General features: G+C 36.4%; 1 pseudogene across 1 annotated transcript; it reads right to left on the minus strand.

The window, feature by feature from the left end:
* Positions 1-18,675: 18,675 nt before the first annotated feature.
* Positions 18,676-25,367, minus strand: LOC308273148 (cAMP-dependent protein kinase type II-beta regulatory subunit-like; annotated as a pseudogene). The gene is made up of 2 exons: positions 25,334-25,367; positions 18,676-19,577 (listed from the first exon to the last, which is right to left on the minus strand). The product of its transcript is annotated as a cAMP-dependent protein kinase type II-beta regulatory subunit-like (transcript).
* Positions 25,368-25,877: the final 510 nt, after the last annotated feature.

Raw genomic sequence — 25,877 nt, forward strand, 5'->3', positions numbered from 1 at the left:
CCATTTCTTAATTAGGTTGTCTTTCTAATGTAAAGTTTTTAAAGTTATTTGTATATTCTGGGTGTTAGACCTCTTTAAGAAAGAAAGCTGGTAAAGATCTTCTCCCATTCTGTAGGTTTTCTCTTTAGACTCTTGATGATTTTCTTTGATGACCAGAAACTTTGTAGTTTGATGCCATTTCACTTATTAAGTCATTTTTTTAATTTCCTGAACTTTGGGAGTCTTGCTGAGGAAGTTTCTATCTGTGCCTATATGTTGGAGTGCTAAACTTGTGCCCTCCTCTAACAGCTTCATAGATTCTGGTCTAACTTCTGGTCTTTGATGAATCTCGAGTTGATTTTTTACAGGGTGATGGCTAAGGATTTAGTTTCATTTTTCTGTAAGTGAAATGCCAGTTTTTCAAGCACCATTTATTGAAAGGGCTGTCTTTTCTTCAGCATATTTGGCCCCTTTGTTGAAGATCAGTTGACTCTAAGTGTGTGGGTTAGTTTCTGTGTCTTCTATTCTATCCCATTGGTCTGTGTACCTGTTTTGTGTCAGTATCATGCTGTTTTATTACTCTAGCTCTGTAGTATAATTTGAAGTCAGGAATTGTGATTTTTTGCATGGTTCTTGTTACTGAGAATTGTTTTGGCTATTCTCAGTCTTTTGTTTCTTTATATGAAGTTTATGACTGATTTTTCTAGGTTTATAGAAAATGAAATTGGTATTTTGATAGGGATTGCATGGATTCTGTAGGTTACTTTTGCTAGAATGGCCATTTTGATGATATTTATTCTGCCTACTCAAGGACAAGGGAGATTTTTTTCATCTTCAAATGTCTTCTTCAATTTCTTTAATATTTTATAATTTTCATTGTAGAGGTCTCTTACCTCTTCAGTTAAGTTTATTCCTAGGTATTTTATTAGTTTTGAAATTATTGTGAATAGAATCATTTTCTCTATTGCTTTCACTATGGATTCATGGTTGGCAAATAAAAAGATACTGATTATTTTAGGTTAATTTTGTATCCCCCAACTCTTATGTATTGACTAATCAGCTTTAGTAGTCTTTTGGTTGAGCTTTTTAGGTCTTCTAAATATAGGATCATGTCATCTGCTAACAAAGATAATTTTTGAATTATCATTTGATATCCTTCTCTTGTCTTCCTTTGAATACCTTTGATATTCTTCTCTTATTGCTCTGGCAAGAGTCTAAAGGACTATATTGAAAAGGAGTGGTGATAGTGGGCATCCTTGTCTTGTTCCTGATTTTAGAAGGAATTACTGAAGTTATTCTCCATTAAATATAATGTTGGCTTTGGGTTTATTGTATATTGCCTTAATGATGTTCAGATATATCCCTTCAATTCCAATTATCTGCAATGTTTTTAACATGAATGGGTGTTAAATTTTGCCAAATGCTTTTTGAGCATCTATTAATATGATCGTGTTATTTTTGTTCTAATTTCAGTTTATGTGATAAATAACATGTACAGATTTGCAGATGTTGAACCAGCCTTGCTTTGCAGGGATGAAACCAACTTGATTATGATGTATAATTTTTCTTGATGAGCATGGCTAGTATTTTGTTTAGAATTTTTTTCTTTTTTTTTATTGGTGCACTGTATTCATACATCATAGTGGGATACAAACTTTTGTAGACATACATGCACGCATCACCCAGTCAGCCCCCACCCGATCCCCACCCCATTCTCTCCCCATCCCTCCCTCCCATGCTTGGCTTAGTGGTTGACATCTAGTGTTATAGCAATTTATCCAAAATTAAAAATGATAATCTCACATAACAGTTTCATTTGTCTGATACCAACCTTTTGATGACTTAAAGATAACATTTCAATATTTCTTTTTACTTTCTTACCAGAGAATATTTTTTTCCTATTTTTTTAGGTGAAACTATCATATATTTATATATTTATATTTCAGAAAAAAAATCTATCCTAATATGGAATATGGACTCTAGACACCCAAAACGATCTTGAAAAAGAACAAAGCTAGAAGATATATATTTTCTGATTTCAAACCATATAAAGCTACTATAATTGAAACAGCGTAGTTCAACCATAAAGGCAGATATATAAACCATTGGAGTTAAATAAAAGCCTGGAGCTAAATTCTTCCCTATATTGTCAAGTTATTTTTGACAAGGTTTCCACGAACATTTGGTGGTTGAAATGATAATCTTTTAACTAAATATTGTTGAAATATAATAATTACATGGAAAAGAATAAAGTTGGACCCTTACCTAATTCCATATACAAATATTAACTCAAAATAGATAAAAGACCTAAATATAATTCTTAAGATTATAAACTTTAAGGAGAAAATCTGGGTCATAAAACCTCACAACATTGAAATTGGCAGTGATTTCTTGGTTATGATTTCAATGGCACAGGCAACAGAAGAGTATACAAACTCCCTAAAAAATAGAAAAAAATATTGTATATCCAAAGACAATGTAAACAGAGTTAACAGTTACTAATAGAATGGGATAAAATATTTCCAAATGCTATATCTGAAGGTATATTAATATTCCAACTAGACATCCTAAAAATTAACAACAATAAAGGCAAACAATACAATTTAGAGATAGGTAAAAGACTAACATAAATAATGAATCTCCACAGATAACCAATCTTAGTTGTCTGTTGGATGGAAACTCTTGTTTCTCTGGTTCTGGTGTGTGTTACCTATTTCTTCTTTGTAGTTAATCTCTTTGAGTATTTTCTCTAGTGCTGGTTTTGAAGACATAAATTCCTTCAGTTTCTGTTTGTCATGGAAGCTTCTTATTTCTCCATCTAATTTGATAGAAAGTTTTCTGGGTAGGAAATTTTTGGCTGGAAGTTGTTCTCTTTCAGAGTTTGGAATATGTTACTCCAAGCCCTTCTGGCTCTCATGACTTGGTTTGGGAAGTCTGGAGTGATTCTAATCGGTTTGCCTCTGAATGTCACTTGGCCCTTTGTTTTTGTTGCCTTTAAGATTCTCCGCTTGGCTTCCACATTGGTCATTTTGACAATTATGTGGCGTGAGGATCCTCTTCTCTGATCCTGTCTAAAGGGAGTTCTATAAGTTTCCTGGACCTGTGTATCAACCTCTTGCTCTATGTTTGGAAAATTTTCTGCTATTACTTCCTTGAAGAAATTGTTGATCCCTGGTTTCACTTTCTTTTCCCTCCTCTATTCCAATTATTCTTAGGTTAGCTCTCTTAAAATGGGCCCATATTTCTTCAATATCAGATTCCTGCTGTCGGATATTTTTTCCTAGATTAGAAACTATGCGTTCATTTTTGGAATGATCATCTTCTAAGAGCGAGATTCTGTTCTCCATGTGGTCTAATCGGTTGTTTGTGCTTTGAATTGAGGCCTTTACTTCATTAATTGCATCCTTTATCTCTTTTTGGCTCTCTCTGAGTTCTTTTTGAAGCACCTCTATTATTTCTACAGTTATTTTCCTGATTTGATCTTCTAGAAATCTCTGAATTTCTGTTTTATTGGGTTCTGATGTTGTGGGGTTGTGGGCATTCATTGCTCCAGTATTATTCCTCTTTCCCATGATTTCGGAAGTTTGTGCCTTCTCTGGGTTCTTCCCTTGGGTCACTATGACTTCACTTAAGGTGTTCTGGATCTCGAGTCAGTAGTATCTCAGACCCCACTACTCCTTTACTGGGTTGTATCACAGAGTCTCCGACCCAGAGAGTCGATAGAGGCTGCTTTAGACTGTGGGGGGTGCCAGGTTGCACGTTCTCCTATGGTGTGATATCTCTGCCACTGCCCCTCCCACACTGGGTCAAGTCCCAGGGAGTACAGTACTGGGATTTCTCCTCTGTGGCCCGCAATTTGACTCACTGTTCTTGAGTACGCAGATGTAGCTGTACTGGATTCGGTGAATTCTCTGCTGCTGCCGCCGGTGGCAATATGGCGCCGCTGCTACACCCTCGGCCGTGAGGCTGGCGCATTTCTTCTTGGTTTTGATTTCCACTCTGAATCCCTGCGGCGTGTGCTGAGCTCAGCCACTGGGAGCTTTAGATTTTACCTGCGGCGAGAAATCCCGCCTGTCTGTTCCGCAGCGGCTCACCTCGGCTTGCTGTAGCCGTCCGGTGAATTTGCTGCTGCCGCTGGCAGTATGGCGCTGCTGCCGCATCCTCGGGCATGAGGCCGGTTATCTCCTCTGTGGCTCTGAGCTCTGTTCTCAGTCCGCTTTCTCTCTGGAGCCTGGTGATTTTTTTGTTTCTCTGGTGATGGTGTTTTCTGGCTATGAAAGGCACTGATTTTGTGGTAATGGAGATTGGTTGTTAGCGGGGCTCTTAAGCCCCGCTTTTCTCGGTCGCTATCTTCCCGGAAGTCCTAGAATTTTTTATCTATGTTCATCAATGATATTTGTAATTTTTTTTCTTGAGGTATCTTTATTTGGTTTTGCCACTAATGTGATAATGGCCACATAGAAGGAGTTTGGAAGAATTCCATCACTTTTGGTTTCTCAGAATAACATGTGAAGTATTAGGTTTAGTTCTTCTCTAAAAGTTATATAGAATTTAGCTGGAAACTCATCTGGACCTGGGCTATTTTTAATGGCAGAATTTTTTATTGCTGTTTGTATTTCTTTTCTTACTATTGAGTGGTTTTGGTTTTCTATATCCTCTTGGCTCAACTTGGGTAACTTGTATGTGTTTAGAAATCTGTTGATTTTTTTCATGTTTTGCAGTTTGTTGGAATATACATTTTCAAAGTAGTTTCTGATAGTCCTCTGAATTTCCTCACTGTGTGTGATGATTGATAGGTCGGGTCCCTCCCTTTTCCCATGGGACCCCACAGCAGAGACAAGAGGTGGAACTCCAGAAGGCAGAAGAGGAGATGTCATGAGACTTCAGACATTGTGAGACTCCAGACATCATGAGGCAAACTCCAAATGCTGTGAGACTCCGGATGTGGCAAGATGATTGGCATTCCCATGCTACTAGCTCTACCCCAATGACTCCCCTGCCCCGTATAAATACCCTAACTTCCTCTCTGTCACTCAACTCTGCAGACTGATAGCAATATCAGTCTCCAGACATTGACCAGGAACAACATTTCCTTTTAATAGAGGCCTAGTCCCACACCCCTTTGCTGAATTTATCTCATTTACAACCCTCAACTCAATTTCAGTGTTACATCAATGTCTCCTTTTTCATTTCTATTTTTAATAATTGGGTAATTCACTCTTTCATTTGGTTAGGTTGGCTAGAGACTTGTCAATCTTGTTAATCTTTTCTAAGAACCAAATATTTTATTTGTTGATCCTTTTTATTTTTTATTCTCTATTTCATTTATTTCTGCTCTGATTTTAATTATTTCCTGCCTTTTGCAGGCTTTGGGGTTGGATTGTTATGAAGTGTGTCATTAGGTTGTTTATTTGACAACTTTCTGTTTCTCTTTTTTTTTTTTTTTTTTGCAGGTCTGGGGATGAAACCCAGAGCATTCGACCACCAAGCTATACCCCCTGCCCTGTTTTTCATTCTTTATTTTGAAACAGGTCTCACTAAGTTACGGAGTGCTTCACTACATAGTGGAGGCTGTCCACAAACCGCTATCCTCTGGTCTCAGCCTCCTGAATGCTGGGATTACAAGCATGTGCCACCATGCCCAGCTAACTTTCTGTTTTTATGTGAGCACTTGGTGCTATAAAATTTTCTCCAAGACCACCTTCAATGTGTCCCATATATTTTAGTATGTTGTGTCTCTGTTTTTCTTTAATTTCAAAAATTTTTAATTTCTCCCTTTATTTCTGTTTCAATCCATTTCTCATTCAAGAGCATATCATTCAATTTCCATATATTTATGTAATTTCTTTTGGTCTTCCTGTTGTTGATTTATACTTTCATTTTCTTGTAATCTAAAAAGATGCAGAAAATTATATTACATCTTTTGAATTTCCTGGTGCTTGCTTTGTGGCCCAGGATGTGGTCTATTTTGGAGAAGGTTCCATGGGCAGCTGAGAAGAAAGTGTATTCAGCTGTTGATGGTTGAAATAGCCTATATATGTCTATTAGGTTCATTTGGTTTGTAGCATTCTTTAGGTCTGAAGAGTAATTACTCAACTTTTGTCTTTTACATTCAGCAAGCAGTGTGAATGGTGTTAAAGTCTCCCAGTATTATTGTATTTGGGTCTAGTTGAGGCCTGATGTTCCAAAGAGTTGGTTTACAAATGTGTGTGCACCCTCATTTGGGGCATAGATGTTTACTATAATTATATCTTTTTTGCTGGATTGCCCTGCTTTGTCTCTTATGATGTGTTTTAGCAGAAAGTCTATTTTATTAGATATCAGTGTTGCTACCCCTGCTTGTTTTGGGTCTTCACTTGCATGGTATATCTTTTTTCATCCTCTCAATTTTAGCCTGTGGATATCTTTGGCTGTAAGGTGACTTTCTTGCAAGCAGCATGGAGTTGGATTATGTTTTTTAATTCACACTTTCAATCTGTGTCTTTTAATTATGGAGTTAAGCCCTTTGATATTCAGTGTTATTACTGAAATATGATTTTTATTTCCTGTAATTTTGTGTTCTGTATTCTGTTTGGTATAGTATTAATTCTTTTTTCCTTAGTTGCTCACCTGAAAGAGATTGCCTCTTCTCTGGTTCTGGAATTTGTTTTTTTCTTCTTTATGATTTATTTCTTTAGGTATTTTAGGTATTTCTAGTTCTGGCTTGGTAGTCATAAGTTTTTTAAGATTCTCTTTATCTTGGAGCACTCTTATTTCTCAATCAATTTTACATTTTAAATTATATCTTTGCTGGATATATCAGTCTTGTTTAATAGTTGTTTTCTTTCAGGGTCTGTAGTATTTCATATCAGTGTCATTCATGACTTTGGTTGTGAAGTATGGAGTGATTTTTATTTTTTGAGCCTAAATGTCATCTGTTCTTTTGTTCTCACTGCTTTTAAGATTCTTTCATTGGCCTCTATATTAGTCATTATATTATGTGTCATGAAGAGGTCCTTCTCTGATCTTGTCTTAATGGTGTCCCATACGTCTCCTGCAGATGAATGTTCAAGTCTTTTCCTTGTCTTCTGTATACTGTTAACCTTATTTTCAGTTTTAAATGAACTGTGTTGTAACAGTTACATTTTGTTTTCCATTTCATCTAATCCAGAAGTGTTGGTTATTGCTGTCTTCAATTCACTTTGATTTCTTCATTTTCTTCAAATCCTCTTTCTGATTTTTTCTTAAGGTATTAATTTCCTCTTATTTCCTTACATTTATTGTGAGGCCTTTCATCATATTGTATATTGGGATTCATAATTCTCCTTCTTGCATTGCTTGTAGATCAGTATTGGTGATTTCCCTTGTGGTTGAGTTGTGGAAGTTTATTGCTTTCTCATTGTTCCTCATTCTCATATTTTCAGAGTTCTTGGGTTTATGTTTCTGATGTCTTATCATCTTCTTCCTCTTTGTGTGTGAGTACTATGTTTATTTGCTATCTCTTGATAATAAGGTATAAGCTTGAACTAAATATTCACCCCTACCAATTTGATTCAAATACTCAAACTTCTTTGTGTGTGTAATACTGGGGATGGAACCCAGGGGCTCTTCTACCTCTGGGCTATACTCCCAGACCTATTTTTATACTTTATTTGGAAAAAGGGTCTCACTAAGTTGTTGAGAGCCTCACTAAGTAACTGAGGCTGGCTTCAAACCTGTGTGATACTCCTGTCTCAGACTCCCAAGCACTGGGATTACAAGCATGCACCACCACAACTGGCTAATACTCAAACTTTTGAGTTTTTCTCTCAGTCTCTTTAATTAGGTATAGTTCTTAGTGCAGGTAAGCAGTAGTCTCTGATTAGCTGTGGATCACTGTACCCTGGCCCAAACTCCACAGGACCATAGTCTATAATACTTTATTCAGGGCCTGCAGCCTGCTTATTTGGACTTCATGGGCTCCAGAGACCACTGCTCCTCTGCTGATGGTGAGTTTGAGATACTGCAGAGTGCTGACCTCCAGCCTCTGTGACCAGTAGGCTTAGGCTCAGCAGAGCTAGCAATTGCTATGTTCCAAACTTATGGTCTGGCCTGCTGAGCTTTAATAGCCCCTGGGACAACACTCTAGATCTGCCTGTTATGGTCACATGAGGTACTTTCAGTCAATAGCTTACATGCATGCCAGGTACAAACTTTCCTGGCAATCAGAGTATTGCATTCCTATCTCTTGGCTGTGATCAAGTGGTTCCCTGGCCTCTTGGTGCAGTCTGGCCAATATGGTGCCTTTTCACACTTCACCCAAAGCTCAAGGTCTGGCAAAAAGAGAATGCTCAAATTCAAGCCAGAAGTTTGAGTGACTGAGTTCTTTGTTTGTAGGGACAGCCACTTCTGAGGGCCCTTGCTGGCCTCAGGTTCTGGTGTTTTGTTCCTAGACAAAACCAGGCATAATTTCACTGCTTTTGAAACCTGCAACTGCGGTATTTCTCCCTGGCACCACTAATCGACATACCATGGCAATCCATACAGTCTCTACCTCAGCTTCAAAAAATTATAAGTTGTATGGGCTATTTACTAATCCAAACTTCTGCTATGTCCAATAGTAAGCCTCCAAGTCTCAGCCCACCCCCATGAGTCTATTTCCTTGACATGTAAGCCCCTGTGGCTGGGCATGCTCAGCTTTACTCACAGGAACATTTGTTAATTTACATTGATTGGTGCTGCTCCAGATCGCTGTTGGAACAGATAAATGCAGCTGCTGCCAAGATGTCCCTGTCTGCTATGTGCAGGGTGGATTGCCTACTGCTTTTGCTGATGGTGTGTAGTTGTCAGCCTCACCATGATCCAGTCTTCTCCATCCAGAATCTGCAATGTTGGCAGCTGCTGGCTCCTCTGGAATAGAATGTCCTAGGTGGGACTGCTGCCACTCTCAGGTATCTGTTTTTATGGAGGGTCTCATGGAGCACTTTACAGGTCCTTGGTCTTTATTCTGGTTCATGTTCTGCCACTTTTCAACTGTTGTTGTTGTTGTTGTTGTTGTTGTTGTTGTTGTTGTTGACTTTTTTTTACTGCTTTTCTTTCCTTATAGAGATGCACTCTTCCCAGTGGTTGAGTTATAGATCTTATTACACTAGAATCAGTTTTCTCTCTCAAAGTTGACATCTTAAATCTAGTGTTGTTGAGCAACTTTCTGGATCTCTGGGGAACACGGTGAACTTGGTTGTCACTGCTGCAGGTTTAGTCCAGGCAAGAGGTGCTGACTGCTTACAATTCTGATGAGCTTCAGCTGCTTACTTCATTTCAGGTCTTTGGCTTTTTTGCTGGGGGTCTCTGGCAGTCCTGGTGCAGTAAGGCAAGATGGCCTTTCCATGGTGCCCATGGCTGCAGCTGTTGGAAGCAGGTTGGAGTACTTTTCTACTTTCCTGCCTTCTAGCCTTGTTTCTGACACCTTTCAATCCTTTGTGCTTTGTTCAAATTAATGCTGATTTCTTTCTCTTGTCAATACACTATTTTCATGGCAATAGAGATTGTCAACAGGACTGATATGTGCTGCTTCCCTTGGTTGCCATCTTCCCCAGCAAATTTAAAAAATAACATGCAAAAGTTGAAATAATAAAAGCAGCTTGGGCCTATGTCAAGCACTTTGGATTAGATAACTCATTCTATATGTTATCTAATTTAATCTTAATGATAATTCCATAATGTCATTACTACTATTACCCCTTTTAACTGAGAAACTAAAGGTGCAAGGAGTGTAAGTTCTTTACCCCTGGCACACAGCTGGGACCTAGCAAAGTCAGGACTTAAACCCATGTATGTCTGATTCTAATGGCCACATTTAAACCACTAAGCATGGATTCTTTGTGCCTAATAATCCATGTTGGAGGAGCTACTGACCTTAGGACCTCTCAATCCTGCTAACCTCAAGGCTCATGTGGTCTCCTTAACCATTTTGATTTTGGGACAGCCTATCAAATGGCCATAAGCACAGTGGTGAAGCACTATCAGATGTCAGTGATTTCAAAGGTGAATAAAAAAATGCTTTAAAAATTCCTCTGATGAGTCATTTCATAAAAATTAGAACAGATTCTGTTAGTAAGAAAGTGTCTCTTTAACAAAATCAATGAGTCTTCATATATGATAACTTATTAAGTTTCTGACCTCTACATGTAGAAATGAGACTATTCTGCAGAAAGTCATTATCAGCAATTCATCTTTGATCTCTCTATACTATTTGAAAAAGTTTACCCTCATCTGAGGTCAATGTATATGGGACCCAAATCACATCCTGCATTTTAATAAACTTCCCACATCACTACTTTTGCACAATGTCAAGCTGCCCATGTTATTTTTTTATTTTGTTCTGGAAGGAAAGTTAAAGGTTTATAACTCAATGCTCAATTTTAAGTTCTTATACTCTGTTGTTCAAATGAAATTCATGTATTCATGTGTGTGAGCGTGTGTGTGTGTGTGTGTGTGTGTGTGTGTGAGAGAGAGAGAGAGAGAGAGAGAGAGAGAGAGAGAGAGAGAGAGAGAGAAACTTGCATTTGGGAGAGAACATAATATGCATATATTCACATGATGTTCAAATTTTCTACTAATATGCTCCTCTAGTTTTAATCATAGCATATTACTTCAATTAGACTTGTAGTGAATTGAAAATATCCCCAAGGAAAAAAAGCTTCCTTTTTCTTGGGTTGGATATATCATCATCATGAGGATGTAAGTTCAAAGTTCAATTACAATCATAATAAAAACAAAACAAACTTTTTTTTTCTGGAGGTAGGCAAGTGATATCAAAGTTTATATATAAAATGGAATGTGCCAGAATAACTAGGAAACACTTGAAAGGAAGAACAGTAAAAGCAGCCAGCCCTTCAAAATAGTAAAGCATAATATAAAACTTCTATATTAAAACAATGTGGTATTGACATATTAAGTAGACCAGTGGAATATAGTAAAAACTCTAGAATTTAATTACACATAGAAGTTTATAATGTGATAAAAAAAGCAAATTTCAAATTACTAAAGCAAAGATGGATTATAAATAAATTGTATTTCTGCAATTGGATGACTATTTGCAAAAATCAGATTAGATTAATTTCTCACAATACACACACAAGCACAAATACAAGCACACAAACATCCTACATGGATCAGAGATCTCAAGGTAAGAAATCAAACCATACAAAACAAGAATTTATTTCTCTATAATATTGACAAAGGGTAAGGCTTTCTAACTATGACTCAACAATACAGATACAATTTTAAAAGACTGGTAAATTTGACTACATTTTTAAAATTTGATTGACAAAAATATAAAATAAGCAAAGTCAAAGGACAAATTACAAATAGCAAATATCTATAATATTTCACAAATAGATAATATCTCTAAAGAACTTTCAAAATAAAAGGAAAAGACCAAAACCTAACTGAAAACTAGGAATAACTCATTAAGATGTATGACTACAATGCACCAATCAAAAAATGAAAAAAGATTTATAAAAACAGGAAAGAAGACATAACATAATTCATATCAAAAGATGTGAATTTTAATGTCCCTTAAACATGTAAGCATGTTCAATTTTCCTTATGGTAAGCAAAAAAAGTAAAACCACCCTGATATATCATTTTTCACCTATCAGAGCAAAAAAACCTTCAAAACAAAAGAAATATCTTCTTTTGGGAGAAACAGTGAGGTAGCAGGTTCACATCTTTTTAAGCACTGGTGGAATGACAAAATGAGAAACTGATAGAAGGGGATTTGGCAACATACAACAAAACTACACATACATTTACCTTTCAACCAATAAAGTAAACTCATAAAATTTATTCTGAAGATACTTCTACAACAATAAAAAACACACAGAAAATTATTTATTATTTGTCATTGAAAATTATTTCCAATTGTTTAAATGCCCAAGTATAAGAAATTGGTTTAATCTCATGTAACATACACACAATGTGATACCACACAACTTAAAAAAAAACTAATAAAGGCAAATCTTTGTAAACTAATGTGTAATGATTTCCAATTAAAAAATTCAAAGTGCAAAGAATTTATGGAATATTATCTTTTTAACTCATAGATTTTATAAAAGTGTGCTTTATTATAAGGAAAATTTAAATATAACCAACAATACTGAAAATAACATAACTGGCATTTATAGCCTTGGTCAAAGTTCTTTATTAAACAGGCATTTGTTTACTGTTCCATGAATAGTTAACAATCAGCTTATGCAACAAAAGAGATAAATGGGAAAAGTGAATAAAGAATACAGAATGATGAACCAGGAATTTGGGGTTTTTTATTTTTTTTCTTTATTTAACAGACATGGCTTTTAAAATAAAACCTGAAATAGAAAAGTCTTCAAATAGAGAGCTCCTTTCCCTAAAAGAAGGTTTTGTTAAAAAGTTAAACAACATTCTAAAATGTGGCTAAAGTTATAGTTTACATACTTTAACTTCTTATATATACATTATCCAATTATTATTCTAACCATGTTTTTAAATATAAGAAGGAGGAAGAGGAACATATTCTCTAATAACATGATAGCCACAATAATTTTACCCATGTATGTATATATTCTTTTTTTAAATTTTTTATTAGTGGACTATATTCATAGATCATAGTGGGATACAAGAAAACTTTTGTAGACATACATGCACACATCGCCCAGTCAGCCCCCACCTGATCCCTACCCCATTCCCTCCCCATCCCTCTTTGCATGCTTGGCTTAGTGGTTGACATCTAGTATTATAGCAATTTATCCAAAATTAAAAATGATAATCTCACATAACAGTTTCCTTTGTCTGATACCAAGCTTTTGATAACTTAAAGATAACATTTCAATATTTCTTTTTGCTTTCTTTCTTACCAGAGAATATTTTTTCTTTTTTTTTTTTAGGTGAAACTATCATATATTTATATATTTATCTTTCAGAAAAAATCTATCCTAATATGGAATATGGGCTCTAGATACCCAAAACGATCTTGAAAAAGAACAAAGCTAGAAGATATATATTTTCTAATTTCAAACCATATAAAGCTACAATAATTGAAACAGTGTAGTACTGTTCTAAAGGCAGATATATAAACCATTGGAATTAAATAAAAGCCTAGAGATAAATTCTTCCATATATTGTCAGTTATTTTTGACAAGGTTTCCATGAACATTTGGTGGAGGAAATAATAATCTTTTAACTAAATATTGTTGAAAAATAATAATTACATGAAAAAGAATAAAATTGGACCCTTACCTAATCCCATATACAAATATTAACTCAAAATAGATAAAAGACCTAAATATAAATTTAAGACTATAAACTTTTAGAAGAAAATCTGGGTCATAAAACCTCACAACATTGAAATTGGTAGTGATTTCTTGGATATGATTTCAATGGCACAGGCAACAGAAGAGTATACAAATTCCCTAAAAATTAAAAAAAATATCTTCAAGGAAGTAATAGCAGAAAATTTTCCAGACATAGAGCAAGAGGTCAATACACAGGTCCAGGAAACTTATAGAACTCCCTTTAGACAGGATCGGAGAAGAGTTCCCCCACGCCACATAATTGTCAAAATGACCAATGTGGAAGCCAAGCAGAGAATCTTAAAGGCAACAAAAACAAAGGGCCAAGTGACATTCAGAGGCAAACCAATTAGAATCACTCCAGACTTCCCAAAACAAGTTATGAGAGCCAGAAGGGCTTGGAGTAACATATTTCAAACTCTGAAAGAAAACAACTTCCAGCCAAAAATTTCCTACCCAGCAAAAGTTTCTATCAAATTAGATGGAGAAATAAGAAGCTTCCATGACAAACAGAAACTGAAGGAATTTATGTCTTCAAAACCAGCACTAGAGAAAATACTCAAAGAGATTAACTACAAAGAAGAAATAGGTAACACACTCCGGAACTAGAGAAACAAGATTTTCCATCCAACAGACAACTAAGATTGGTTATCTGTGGATATTCATTATTTTTGTTATTCTTTTACCTATCTCTAAAGGGTATTGTTTGTCTTTATTGTTGTTAATTTCTAGGACTTCTAGTTGGAATATTAATATACCTTCAGATATAGCATTTGGAAATATTTGATCCCATTCTATTAGTAACTGTTAACTCTGTTTACATTGTCTTTGGATATACAATTTTTTTTTTATTTTTTAGGGAGTTTGTATACTCCTCTGTTGCATGTGCCATTGAAATCATAACCAAGAAATCACTGCCAATTTCAATGTTGTGAGGTTTTATGACCCAGATTTTCTCCTAAAAGTTTATAGTCTTAAGATTTATATTTAGGTCTATTATGTATTTTGAGTTAATATTTGTATATGGGATTAGGTAAGGGTCCAATTTTATTCTTTTCCATGTAATTATTTTTTAACAATATTTAGTTAAAAGATTAATATTTCCACCACCAAATGTTTGTGGAAACCTTGTCAAAAATAACGACAATATAGGGAAGAATTTAGCTCTAGGCTTTTATTTAACTCCAATGGTTTATATATCTGCCTTTAGAATAGTACTACACTGTTTCAATTATTGTAGCTTTATATGGTTTGAAATCAGAAAATATATATCTTCTTGCTTTGTTCTTTTTCAAGATCGTTTTGGGTACCTAGAGTCCATATTCCATATTAGGATAGATTTTTTTCTGAAAAATAAATATATAAATATATGATGGTTTCACCTAAAAAATAGAAAAAAATATTCTCTGGTAAGAAAGAAAGCAAAAAGAAATATTGAAATGTTATCTTTAAGTCATAAAAAGCTTGGTATCAGACAAAGGAAACTGTTATATGAGATTATCATTTTTAATTTTAGATAAATTGCCATAATACTAATGTCAACTACTAAGCCAAGCATGGGAGGGAGGGATAGGGAGAGAATGGGGTGGGGATTGGGTGGGGGCTGACTGGGAAAAGTGTGCATGTATGTCTACAAAAGTATGTATCCTACTATGATAAGTATGTATCCTACAGGGCACCAATAAAAATAAATAAATAAATAAATAAATAAATAAATAAATAAATAAATAAAATAAAAATAAAAAAATATTGTATATCAAAAGACAATGTAAACATAGTTAAAAGTTACTGATAGAATGGGATAAAATATTTCCAAATGCTATATCTGAAGGTATATTAATATTCCAACTAGAAATCCTAAAAATTAACAACAATCAAAGCAAACAATACAAATTAGAGATAGGTAAAAGACTAACATAAATAATGAATCACCACAGATAACCAATCTTAGTTGTCTGTTGGATGAAAAATCTTGTCTGGTGTGTGTTACCTATTTCTTCTTTGTAGTTAATCTCTTTGAGTATTTTCTCTAGCGCTGGTTTTGAAGACATAAATTCCTTCAGTTTCTGTTTGTCATGGAAGCTTCTTATTTCTCCATCTAATTTGATAGAAACTTTTGCTGGGTAGGAAATTTTTGGCTAGAAGTTGTTTTCTTTCAGAGTTTGGAATATGTTACTCCAAGCCCTTCTGGCTCTCATGACTTGGTTTGGGAAGTCTGGAGTGATTCTAATTGGTTTGCCTCTGAATGTCACTTGGCACTTTGTTTTTGTTGCCTTTAAGATTCTCTGCTTGGCTTCCACATTGGTCATTTTGACAATTATGTGGCGTGGGGGAACTCTTCTCCGATCCTGTCTAAAGGGAGTTCTATAAGTTTCCTGGACCTGTGTATCAACCTCTTGCTCTATGTCTGGAAAGTTTTCTGCTATTACTTCCTTGAAGAGATTGTTGATCCCTTTGGTTTCACCTTCTTTTCCCTCCTCTATTCTAATTATTCTTAGGTTAGCTCTCTTAAAATGGACCCATATTTCTTCAATGTCAGATTCCTGCTGTCGGATATATTTTCCTTGATTAGAAACTATGCATTCATTTTGGAGTGATCATCTTCTAAGAGCGAGATTCTATTCTCCATGTGTTCTAATCGGTTGTTTGTGCTTTGAATTGAGGCCTTTACTTCATTAATTGCATCCTTTATATCTTTTTGGCTCTCTCTGAATTCTTTTCAAAACACCTCTATTATTTCTACAGTTATTTTCCTGATTTGATCTTCTAGAAATCTCTGAATTTCTGTTTTATTGGGTTCTGATGTTGTAGGATTGTGGGCATTTATTGCTCCACTGTTATTCCTCTTTCCCATGGTTTCAGAAGTTTGTGCCTTCTCTGGGTTCTTCCCTTGGGTCACTACGACTTCACTTAAGGAGCTCTGGATCTCAAGTCTGTGGTATCTCAGTCCCCACTACTCCTTTACTGGGTTGTATGGCAGAGTCTCAGACCCTGGGAGTCAATCGAGGCTGCTTTAGACCATGGGGGGTGCGAGGTTGAGTGTTCTCCTATGGTGTGATATCTCTGCCACCGCCACTCCCTCACTGGGTCAAGTCCCTGGGAGTGCAGTACTGGGATTTCTCCTCCAGGGCCCGCAATTTCACTCACTTTTGTTGAGTACGCAGATGGAGCTGTAGTGGACTCAGTGAATTTGCTGCTGCTGCCGTCGGTGGCAATAAGGTGCCGCTGCCATGCCCTTAGCCGTGAGGCTGGCGTATTTCTTCTCTGGTTTTGAGCTCCACTCTGACTCCCTCGGCTCGCTGTCCACTGCTTCTCTCTGGAGCCTGGTGGGCTGTTGATTGCATTGGTCCGGTGAAGTCACCGCTGCCGCCGGCAGTAAGGCGCTGCTGCCGCGTCCTCAGGTGTGAGACCGGTGAATCTCCTCTGTGGCTCTGAGCTCCGTTCTGAGTCCCCCCTCCTCTCTGAAGCCTGGTGATTTTTTTGTTTCTCTGGTGATGGTGTTTTCTGGCTATGAAAGGTGCTGATATTGTGGTAATGGAGATTGGTTGTTAGCGGGGCTTAAGAGCCCTGCTTTTCTCGGTCACCATCTTCCCAGAAGTCTGTATATATTATTTTGATATGTTTCTCAAAATTAAATTGCTCATGTAAAATTGAATAACTTTTTAGAATTAATTCCTCTAAATGTTGATTCCCAGGGCCTAAAAATCACATAAGAATATATTAGTTTGTTGAATATAATTAACTCCATCTTATGTGGTAGAACAATAACCATATTTGTGGTCAATGAAAATCTAGCAAGTTTTCTTCTTCTGCAATTTTAAGCTATTGAGTCAATATTAAAGAAAATGTCAAAACCTAATGATATATAAAGGGAGGACAAATTCCTTTTATCATTATATATGCTTTTTCTTATATAAATTTATTTCTAGCCAGGCGTGGTGGCTCATGCCTGCAATCCCAGCACTTGGGAGGCTGAGACAGGAGGATCGCACAGGTTCAAAGCCAGCCTCAGATACCTAGTGAGGCTCTCAGCAACTTAGTTACCCTGTTTCCAAATAAAGTATAAAATAGGTCTGAGAGTATAGCCCAGAGGTAGAAAGCATCTGGGTTCCACTGCCAGTACCATATACACACACAAAAATTATTTCTACCACCTTAGATAAATTTTTAAGAAAAAAAAGAGAAACCTCATGGGCTGCTGTTCAATGAGACTAAAAAACATTTGTGTGCAAAGGACCATATTATGTAGGCCTAATGAAGAACAAAGAAGTATCTTGTGAACATGTAAGATAAGGATTCCCAAATATTTTTGGTAAAGGACTAGGATTTTTCTTTTTATAAGAAATTAGGCTTTTAGAAGACAAAAGAGTCAGATTTCCTAAGTTTAAATAGCTTTTCTTAAAAAAACAAAAACAAATTTTGTGACATTAAATGTCAAAATCAAGCCAGGTGTGGTGGCAGATGCCTGTAATCCCAGTACTTGAGAGGCTGAGACAGGTGGATCAGGTTCGCAGCCTGCCTCAGGAACATAGTGAGATCCTGTTTCCCACTGAAAAATAAAATAGGGTTGGGGGTACAACCCAGAGGTAGAAGGTCCCTGGGTTCTACCCCCATTGCTACCAAAAAAAGAGTAAAAATAAAAATCAAATTATTAAAGATAAATATAGGGAGTTGCAAAATGAAAAAAATGCAGATATGTGCTTGATGAAGAATTATGTTAATGATTGCTGATTTAAAATGACTCTTTTCCTTATTATCATGACTAAATAGCTGGTCCTGAAAACCACTGGAATATGTAGTTTACTGACATTATGCCAAAGAAGTGAAAATGTATTTTATTGCAAATATATAAAGTTTTAAAATTGCATATTATGTTTTCTACCATTTCACCAATAGGCCAAGGCCAACATAACTTTCAAGCCAGAAAAACATTAAAATGAAAATGATTAAAACTTTACTGGAATGGGTTATAAGAAGGATGTGATGCCATGCAGTGTTGCATGATTCTTTGCCAAGTTCCCTCTTACATGGGCATAGACACTATTTTGATTTCAATCTCCATAAGTCAAACACATTACCTATGATGCGTCTCTTAATTATCTTCTTAAATGCGGATACTTTCAATATATTACAATCATCTGAATAAAACTTTCAGTTAGATAATTTTGTAGAATAGAAAGTCACTTTATCAATGTGTTGATTTTTTTAATGAACTACTCATTAGAAAGTGATGTTAAAGCCTACTGACTATTAAATCACTACTCTTTACCAATACATTGTAAATGTAAAAAAAGGAAAAACCTGAAATCACAGAAAATGCTTGGCATCTACACAAACACATTCTCAGTGGACTAACCACCACTGTGTAATTTTGTCACTATAGGTCTTCTTGCTCCATACTTAAGCTTCATGCAGTGGATTCAACAATATCCCTATTTGTTTCAAACAGGGCAACTAACTGCTCTTCATAGGTGGCGATGTTCCTTTTCATAATTTCCATGCAAGGTCTCAGAAGCCTTTCAAATGCTTGCACATCCATGGCTGAGCACTTGACAGTCCCAATGGCATGTGCAGAAGCTTCTCAAGGTTTGTTGGTTACCAGGGCAAGCTCTCCAAAGTACTGTCCGCAAGAGCATCGAGCAATTTCCACTGCACCATTCTCTTCCACTTCTGATTTACCCTTTCTTTTCATAGTAATTTTCACTTCTCCAGATTCTACAATGAAAAAAGAATCAGCCAAATCTCCCTGAGCAATGATTTGTTCTCCATTATTGTATACTTTGGTGCCTATCACATCTACCACTTTTAGGTGTTCAGAAAACTCCAAAGATTTAAGGAATGGCAGTGACTCGATAAGGCTTTCATACATTTTTCTCTTTTGGGCATTGTTTTTCACAATTATTCTCCTGAATGTTACCCTGTACAGACCCCACAGAGCACCAGGAGAGGCAGCAGTGATTGTAGCTGCTCCGGGTGTATTGTACAGTAAGGGCAGTTCACCAAAACTCCCACGATTATCATAGTTGCCAACACATCTTCCAACACCATCACATTTTACATAAATATCAAATGTTCCTCTATCAATTACATAAAAGTTGTCACCATCATCACCTTGATCAATTACATGTTCTCCTTCTTTGACCAATTTTTCAAACATAGCATCTAATACTTGAGATATCTGCTCCGGATCCGGGTTCTTAAACAGCAGGATGTCTTTGCAAGCCTCTTGCAATCTATTTCTCTGATCATCAGTTTTGGGATGTATAATCCTGGACTCTGCATCTTCTTCTTCTTCATCAGGATTGTAAGCTTCTCATATTATCTTTTTTAGTAATAAAAACAAGAAGAAATAAGAAACCATATAGAAGTCTGCCGGAGCCAGCCGGCAAGAATAGGGGTTCTGATGTGAGGCGTGAGGATGAAGAGTTTTTAACCCTAACATGGGGGAGCCACCAGCCTACTATCTCTACTGGTCGACCCCTGTTCATGGTTCAATATTTCCTACAGGTCGACAACTGTGCCTGGGTCAGTATTCTCTATCGTGTGGACACTCCTGGCCAACGCAGCTTCTGGGTCAATCTCGTCTTTATTGCGCCGACTCCGACTTTGTTTTTCCAGAGGTATTTATACACAGCTACAGGTCAATCAACATTCTCCTGCTACCACCACCAGAATACAATAAAGACCAATACAAAACACATCATTACAGATAGGTCAATCAGTACCCTCATGTCATCACCACCTGATCTTCTCTCAGACCTCTTTGAACTTTCTATAACCTCAAACCTTGTTGACTCTGGGTGAAAGACAATCAGCTGAGTCAGAGACACCAATCTAGGGGAAGGCCTTAATGGCTCCCAACAGAAGTCTACTTATTTTTGCAAAATTCAACATTCAATTCAAACATTCAAATATATGGATAAACCATAAAACAATGGAATTCTTGCCCAGAATAAATGAATAAAATTGGGTAGAGAGGCTAATGAGAGGAATAAAATGTTGAGGAGTAAATCTTTCTATATAGGTATGACATTTTTCCTTATATACCAGGGATTAAACCCAGCAGCATTCTGCATCTGAGCTATATCTCTAGCCATATTTTTAGTTTTATATTTTGAAATAGGGTCTTACTAAGATTCTGATGCTGTTCTCAAATCTACAATCCCTCTGCCTCCAAAGTGCTGGATTATAGGTGTTTGTCTCTGTGCCCAGCATAGGTATAACTTTTGAGAGCATGTGGACAAAAATGAAGTATGAGGGAAAAAAACTAAAACATAATACAAACAGAGAAAAGGGATCCAATATATTACAAATGAAAAACAGAACCATGTTAAAGAATAAAGACAGAAACTTATACAAGAAACTTAAACATAGTATGTTATCAATTCCCAGTATAGGAGGGGAAAACATATTTAAAAGATTTGAACTTTTTACAGGCTTGGGCTTTTTAATATAGTGAAATAGGAACAGAAATTAAACTATTATATTGTGTTATAAGACTAAGCAAAAAAGTAGATAATATTGTAGACTATATCCACTTTTTCCACTGTAGATAATAAAGTAGACTAAGCAAAAAAGTAGATAATATTGTGGGGATACAGAATTCTCTATTGGAGAAGAAAATGTAGATTGGAGAGAGGCGGGAAGAACCCTATGAGATTGGTTTGAAATTGGAAGTATAAGTATAGTACATGTATATTTTCTAGTACTACCTGCCAAAAGCACCTAAAAAAATATGCACATCTAGTGGTCAGATAGTTTCTAAAAACAGAAGGTTGCTGCAAAGAAGCTCATATTGGCTGAATTTGGAACACTTTGAGTATAAAAATAAATATCTACTGATTCATATAAATTTAAATAAATAATTCATGAACTATGACTTCATACTTAGATGGATGGATGGATAGATATGAAAAGGAGAGACATTCAGCTCATGATTCAGCTCATTTATCTGGAATAATTTAAGCATCTAAACTAAAATAAAAAAATTATACAGGATTGTAATCCATTGGCTAAAACAGGTGCCATGACTTCATACTGATGCTAGGTAACTGTGTAGAGAGGTAGATGTAGGTAGATATGTAGGTAAATAGATAGATGATGATGATAATGGTGATGATAGATGATAGAATTCATACAATTTGTTTATAACAAAAAAATGACTATTTTAGTGCACCATTCTCTGCTAACTGATAGAGTGACAGAGTTAAAAAAAACACTACTTTTTATTAATCACAATAAAGATTGTTTCAGGTATGGATAATCAATTGGCATTAAATCTGGGACATAAAAGAGGGGATTTGAGCCTGGTGTGGTGGTGAACCCTTGTAATCCCTGTGCTTGAGAGGTGGAGACAGGAAGATAACGCAGGTCTGAAGCCAGCTGCGCTGGCTTAAAAGACCCTGTTTCCAAATAAAAAAAAGTATAAAAACAGGTCTGGGATTGTAGCCCAGAGGTAGAAGGGTTTCCAGGAACCCTAGTACCACCAAAAACAAAAAACAAAGGGGTTGAGGGAATTTGATGAGGAATTAGATGTGCATGGTCTTAATATGTCTCCCCACAGAATATATATTTGTAGAACAAAAAAATATGATTACACAGAAGAGAAAATGGATAACAGCTAGGTAATCAAAAGTTACATCAGTAACAAGAAGCAGATGTGGTCTGTGGTCCTCCAGGGACAATACTTGAGGAAGACACAATATCAGTTTGGGGGTATTTCAATTATCAATGCACAATCTAAAACTCAATTGTAAAGAAATAATAGAGAAACCCAAATTGAAAATATTCTATAAAATAGCTGCCTTGTTTCCCTCACAGACATCAATATTATGAAAGATAAAGAAAGGCTGAGAAAAATTTCAGATTGAAAGTGAATAAAATGACATAAAATTTAATATCATTATTTGATCCTGGACTGTATTCTGAATGGAAGGAAGAAGAAAAAAAAGGCATAAAGCTATTTATTGGAAAAACTGTCAAACTGGAAGATGTATTTTGACAAAGTATTTATTAAAGCTATGTTAAATTTTGAATTTTCTAGTTGCATGATGATTACACAAAAGAATATCTTTGTTCTCAGGTGGTAGGTACTGGAGTGTGAAGCACAGGGAAGACAATGTGTGAGTTATGTGTCTGTAATGTGGTTATGTGTTTTGTGGAAAGAGAGAAGACGGGAAATAATGTCAAAACCATAGGTGAATTTGGACACAGTCTATGAGAATTCTCTGAATTATTCTCTTAATATATTCTTACATATTTATATTTGTTTTCTTGTTCACTTTGGACAATTCTTATAATAAAAAAATTAATATTTTATATTCTTATTGTTAGATTCACCTTTACCTAGATAACTCTCTCACCATTATGATGCCTTTATATGTTATTTTATCTCACAGTTTTATTTTTCTTCCCAAATGACAAATTAAAAACAAAGTGTGGGAGGAGATATCCTTGCCAGAAATTAGGCAAGAATAGGGAGGAGGAGAGGAGGTTGGCATTGATTTTGTTCCTGAACTCCATGGCCAGGCAAGAGACATTCAGAGATTTGGCGGTGGCTTGGTGTAAGGTGTAAGCCAAGAAGAGACAGGTTGAGAATCTTTATAAGCATCCCTGTGGCTGGGATGTGTTCACTACCTCCTGGACTGAACCCAGAGTACCAGAGATTTCATCAAAAAAAGCACCTGGGCCCAGCTCTTTATTATTCTGACCAAGAGAACATCCTCCTCCTCTGCCCTAACAAGGCCACAGAATGATAATTAAAATGATTCTTTCCATTCTTCCTAAACTCATTTCCATTTAGTTAAAATGCACTTTCTTAATGATTCATTTATCAGCCTACTCCTGTATTTAATCATGACTTGCCACCCCTCCCCCAACTTATTTAAAATTAGTTGTTCTCCAATAAGGCCTCTCACACTCCCATCTCACTGAGCAGCACACCATTGCCTTAAGTTACAGCAATAATTAAGCTGTGCTTTAATTAAGTGAGCCCTACCCTCCTCTTGCAGCAGTCCCACTCCAGCAATTTTCTTCAAGTAATTTCCTTCATTTTGATATTACTCACAGCTACTGGGGTTAGAAAAATATATAGATGCAGAAACAGGATAAGATTTCGTGTTTTTTCAGGTGCTGATGAACAACCTCAGCAACATTTGTAATTTCTATATCTCTATAAAACCTAAATCCTTACTTTCTCCTTCCCAAATCTCTCCTTCTGGGAAAAATAGGAAAACAAGACCTTTTAGCAGTCTCCAGCTCAAATGTAGTCAGCATATGAACCTCCAGACCCCGAGAAGCATTGATTTTTAAAGCACTTGTTATTATTCACATCAGAAAATGTGACAGACTGCAGAATACAAGTTCTGAGTGCTTTACACAAAGCACCATATTGTGAAATTCCTCAGATTTCTATCAGGTTACAAAAATATAAGGAGTTCAGTGTAATTCTACTTCCTGTCTGCCCTGAAAACAGAAAGTTTTGTTGTTTTCCAGACCTGGATGTTCTAAACCAACACTGTAGACCAGAGTAACAGCTACTATTTATCAAGTTTCACTATGTGTCTAGCACTATTGTATGCACTGCAAATAAACTTACTAGCTGATTGCTCTCTATAGGGTAGGTATTAAGGTGATTACCACCTACGATAGATGAGGCAGAGAAAACTTAAGTAATTTCCTCCAAGAGTACACAAATGTTAGCAAATGGAGAAATTTTCTTCCAGGCTATTCTCTGTTAAAATACAGATTTCTGGATCCATCCTAGTTTGTTAAGCTTAGAGTGAGATCTAAGAATCTGCAGTGTGTGCATATGTTTAGTACTGGGGAAGGAACCCAGGAGCATTCTACCTCAAATTATACCCCCAGCCCCATTTCATTCATTTATTTTGAAACAGGGTCTCACTAAATTGAGGAGGCTGGCCGTGAACCTGCAACCTTTCTGTTTCAGCCTCCCATGTACTAGGATTACAGATTACAGGTATGTGCCACCATGCCAGGCTGTAATCTGCATTTTTAACAATAACCTAAATAATTATGATGCCAGGACTAGCAGTTTCTCAGGAATCAGAGGAAGCCTCCCACTCAACAGGCATACAAAGAAAGTCCTGGATGGTACGCAGCTTCACAGCAAGTTCTAAGCCTGGACCCCACTGATTGGTCTGCCCACAGTGGCAAAGACTCTTCTATCCCCAAAAGTGAGTCATAAATGAAGCAGGACTGAGGGCAAATGATCTTAAGGCTGGCAGAGTTTAGAAAAGCCTCCCCTCTAGTGAATCTGATATGGGGAAAAGAAATTGCCAAACCAAATATTAAGGTATACACCTTAGCCAAACAAATTTCCAGACTTCCTGAAGTGGCCCCAAGACTGTGAGTTGTAACCCTTGGAGATGAAGCAGCTCTCTGAACTGAAAAGGTGTGGTAGCATATGTGGAGTGGCTGAAATGCCCGCATGCCTAGCATAATTTTTAATTGAAAAGAGCCAGTCCCAGAGTTATCCAGCTAAGCCAGACATGTGATCTAAGCAGTCCTGTCTGGATAAAATCAGAAAAACATGATTAATTCTTTCCATCTCTCTGGGGAGATTGGAGCTTCAGAAAAACAGATCCTCTCCCCATCTAAACAGGGATTTTCATTCCTTAGTTTCTCCTCAACTTCAACTATGGAGGTTCATGACTGAATGATCACAATCACTGATTTGAACAATCAATGATGGTCCCTGGGGTGTTAGTGGTGATTAAGTGTGTGTGTGTGTGTGTGTGTGTGTGTGTGTGTGTGTGTGTGTGTTAAAAGAGACAGACAGACTCGGGGAGTATCTCATGCAAAGGCTTACACTGCAAGTTCAAGTCTGTTTTCTTTCTCAGAGGTAATTACAATATACATTTCAACTTCTCTTTAATGTACATTATTCTCAAAATTGAGCATCTCCAGTCAAGGAGAGCAGAGCCTGTTATCTTTTCTCCATCTACTGGTGAGCTACCTCCTTGGAGAGCTGATGGAAATCACAAACACATTTGTACCTGTCTCCTACCCTTGTTCTTGAAAATTTTTAGACAATACCACCATACCAGACAGACTGCTGCTCCCAGTCAGAGAGTTCATTGTCCATTTATAGAAAGTAATATAATGAAGCAAAATTAACATTCTACCAATGCTTCTTCTTCTCATAACTGTTTCAGTAGCTAGCTCTCCCAACTGGGCTCCCCCTCCCACCAACCTTTCTCTTTGTGATTTCACAAAGAAAAAAAGACAAGGAAGTACAATTAGGAACATCTTAAGGTGTGTGCACCTGGTAAATTCCATTTAAATGATGTTTGGTGAGGATGGATCCCTACAATTTCTTGTGCCCAGACTGGTCTGGCCCAGATTACTCCTTTAAATAACATCATTCTTCAGCTTGGCCATTGTGTTCCATCATCTTCTCAAAAGGCAATTCCTAGAGGATAAAATATTTTCCTTCTTCTTTTTTTCTTTTTTTGCCTGTCTCTATTTTAAAAGTAATTTCCCTAGTCCTTTTATTCAACCACAAAAAAGACTCTTTCTCTCATCAATGGCTCAACTTGACTAAGACTAACCACAGGTAGATGTATAGACAGATCTTTCACCTGGAGG

The sequence above is a fragment of the Muscardinus avellanarius genome, assembly GCF_963383645.1.
Source record: "Muscardinus avellanarius genome assembly, chromosome: 14".
NCBI classification, from domain to species: Eukaryota; Metazoa; Chordata; class Mammalia; order Rodentia; family Gliridae; genus Muscardinus; species Muscardinus avellanarius.